The 3,321-nt window shown below is 46.1% G+C and overlaps 1 protein-coding gene across 15 annotated transcripts in view; it reads left to right on the forward strand.

Moving 5' to 3' along the window:
- The window catches only part of nrcama (neuronal cell adhesion molecule a), a 1,100,153-nt gene that overhangs the window by 139,340 nt on the left and 957,492 nt on the right, over positions 1-3,321 (forward strand). The gene's annotated exons all lie outside the window — the stretch shown is intronic.

Below are 3,321 nucleotides of genomic sequence, written 5' to 3' on the forward strand. Positions count from 1 at the left end.
GTGATTGCTGTTAGTTAGCTTGAGCTAGCTTGTCAGTTAGGAAAAGCTAAAACTGCTAAACATGCTGTTTGAAAACAATATTAAGTTTAATCAGCATTGAAATTTGAGCTTTTGGGGGCGATATAGCAAATTTGAAGCAGAGCTAACAATGCAATAGTGTCAGTTAGCTGCGTGCTAGCTCGTTAGCGTAGCAGCGCGGTGAGCTGGCTCTAGATCTGCTGCTCAGGGAGGACATGTTGCCTTTAGACCGCAGACTCACACTGGTCCAGTACCTTCTATGTATGTGTGTGTGTTGTTTGTGAGTGCGTGTTTTTGTGTGTTTGTAAGTGGATGTGTGAGCAACGAACCACAAAAGTTTCTGTGATTATGTTTTTTGGCCCGGGCGGGGGGGGCGGGGGGGGTTGAGTTATATTTACTGAGCAGGGCAGCCAGCTGGTGTTGCATCTGTATTATTAATCATAATATTACCTGACTATTAATGTTATTAACCCGTCTGAGAGGGGAAGCACTTAATTATGTGTCAGAAGTCCTTCAACTGATGAGAATATATCAAACTATCCAAAAAAAAGAAAAAAAAAGTCAGATCTGGTCCTTCTTATGTTTGCATTCTCAGATCATCTGGTGTAATATTGCATGCTAGCACTGTAGCATACTCCCAATGAGTAGTAGTAGCTCAAAGCTAACATGCTAAGGTGCTAGCATGTAGTGCCGCTGACACCTGGATAGTTTTTTTTTGATTAAATATTGTCATCAGTTAAAGAAGAAAGTGTAACTAAAATCTCAGTGTTTATGTTGGTGGCCGATCTGCGCTGCCTGCACGATCCGAAATGCGTAAAATGTTCACGTACGCGTAGATAATCCTGCTCTCGTTAGCCTCCACCGGGAAGCTAACGTTAATAATATAATTGTTACGTTTTCTAACGCTGCTCTGGCTCTAGCTTCCCCTAGACAGTTAACGTAAGGGTCGTAACATAAGAATCCTGTTTTACGAGGATTTACGGCACTGCACGATCTTTTCTCCATGCTTCCGGTTGTAGTTGTAACGGCCGGCCGCTAAAGTAACGTTAGCTTCCCGGTGGAGGCTAACATTACTTTAGCTAGCTAACCGCTAATTTGGCTAGCCACTAGCTGACAGCTTGATTCAGTCTAAAATAACTCAAACCAAACACGGGGGAAAGCAGGCTCCAGCTAAATTAAGACTTTACAGTAATAACTATAAGTATTGACTGATTGTATTTTAAATGAGCACAAGTAAAGTAGAACTGACATAACAGCTGTTATATATTTAACGGTTATTGTCAGGTTTTGAGGGTCTTTTTAAAGTTATTACGTGCTGTCTCAACTAGCGGTTAGCCGAAGTAGCCGTTAGCTAACCTTATGTTAGCTTTCCGGTGGAGGCTAACGGCAGAACGCTACAACTATGAGCGTGGAACAGATCGTGCAGTGTCGTAAATCCTTGGAACAGGATTTATCATCACGCGCTGGAGGGATTGTGCAGGCGGCACAGATTGGGCACCGACGGTTTCCTTGTAACGGTAGCACGGCTGAGGTCGAGACCAACCGGAGGAGGGTTGGGCTTAAAGCTGAAGCCCCGCCCCTTTTGTGCATTCTGGGGGGCGTGGTCTGTGACGCAGCAGCCACAAAAAGCCTTTGAATATCTGTCTTTGTTTTTAAATGTGAGCGTGGTCATCTTTCAGATGCAGCGTGTGGGACCAGAGACCTCTGTGAGTGCTGCTGTGCCCGGTGTCGCACTGCCAGGAGCGCCGCGCTGCAACGTGGTTCTGCTGGTCCAGCGTTCTGGTTCTCCTGCAGTGCGTTCAGTCACGTAGCATGTTGATGTCTCCGTCAGTACTCAGTCTGACCTCCAGGAGGTGCTGCGACAGTTTGCATGCCGAGCAGAGGCTTCCAGGTGAAAGGTCTGGTCTGCAGCTATGGGGGGGGCCGGCGCGTTCCTGTCAGCTCTAGCGTTGAGATGCTCGATCCGTACCGCGAACACAATTTGTTCTACTCATGTCGCATGCATGTACTGTAGATGGTTGAGATTAGGCAATGACCTAACTCAGGATAGTTAAGTCATTTGTTGGTTTTGCATTGTCAGCTCTATCTCAACAAGTAATAACATTTACACCCCGCAAAAGAAAATGCCGTCTACTGAAGTTAACTGTTGACACAAAACATTAACGTGAGCTATTTAAATTAGCTGATTCATGGTTACACCTCATTGGCTCTTACCATCTCCGTGCGTACTTCAGCTGTCCCACCAATCGGTCCCAAAACGGCCCAGTTAGAGAGGAGAGGCCCTGAATATATTCTTTGGAAATCTTTACAACAATTTCCCAAAAGAACCGAGCAGGTCGGCTTGTTGCACGATCCAAATTCGCTTCAAAACTTGATATTTTCAGCATGTAGCGTGCTAGCTCGATGTTTGATGATGTTTCCTCAAACGAACAGAGGTTAAAAACGGCAACTCGCAGAGAGTGGAAGGAGACGGGCGACGGATCAGGTTCCTGGTACGGATCAGGTTCCTGGTACGGATCGGGTATGACAGGGTTATCCTGACAAAATATAATTAAAACTGTTGCTTGCTAACGTGCTAGCATGCTAACAAATAGGAACGCCAGTGTTGCGATAGCCTTTTAAAGCTCCCAGGGAAACACTTGGGCTACACAGTTCCAGCGTTCTTGTGATGAGAGCGCTCGTTTTTGCTCAACTGCTCGTGGCAGCGCCTGGAAATCCGACATGTGCTCGGCCAATCAAATCACCCCCTAGCCGCCGCGGCTGCAGGCAGACCTTTTTGGCTTCCACAGTAACAACGGCTGCGGTGGCATTTGTCATTTTGTGCGACTTCTGGATCTGCAAAGGCTAACGGCTCATATAGTGATCACGTGCTTCTGTCATGGACGTTTGGCAGATTTAAAGGCCTCAAAAAGAAGGACGGGCGTACGATGTGTTGTCCGTTTTTACACCGGTTTTCAGAATGGCACACTCTGAGACGGTCTTTCCTCGAAGACATTCATGGCACTGAGCTTGTGAGAAGTTAAATAAGTTAAATTTGTCCTTTCTTTCACACTCCCACGGACACTGTGCAAAGTTGGATTGTCTTTTTGGTTTTTAAGTCAAACTTTAATGGTCAGAAACTGCCGAGGAAAGGTTTTCAGATGCTGTCAAGACATCCAGGGAAGCACTTAGTTTGAAGCAGGGCTGTATTACTCAAGTCCGGTGTTGGACTCGAGTCCGGACTCAAGACTATATAGTATTATAGTATTTGGTCTTGGACTTGTCTCGGCCGCTGGTCTTGCCCAATATGGCTTCTGGTCTGGA

Source organism: Etheostoma spectabile, chromosome 23 (genome assembly GCF_008692095.1).
Source record: "Etheostoma spectabile isolate EspeVRDwgs_2016 chromosome 23, UIUC_Espe_1.0, whole genome shotgun sequence".
Taxonomy (NCBI): Eukaryota; Metazoa; Chordata; class Actinopteri; order Perciformes; family Percidae; genus Etheostoma; species Etheostoma spectabile.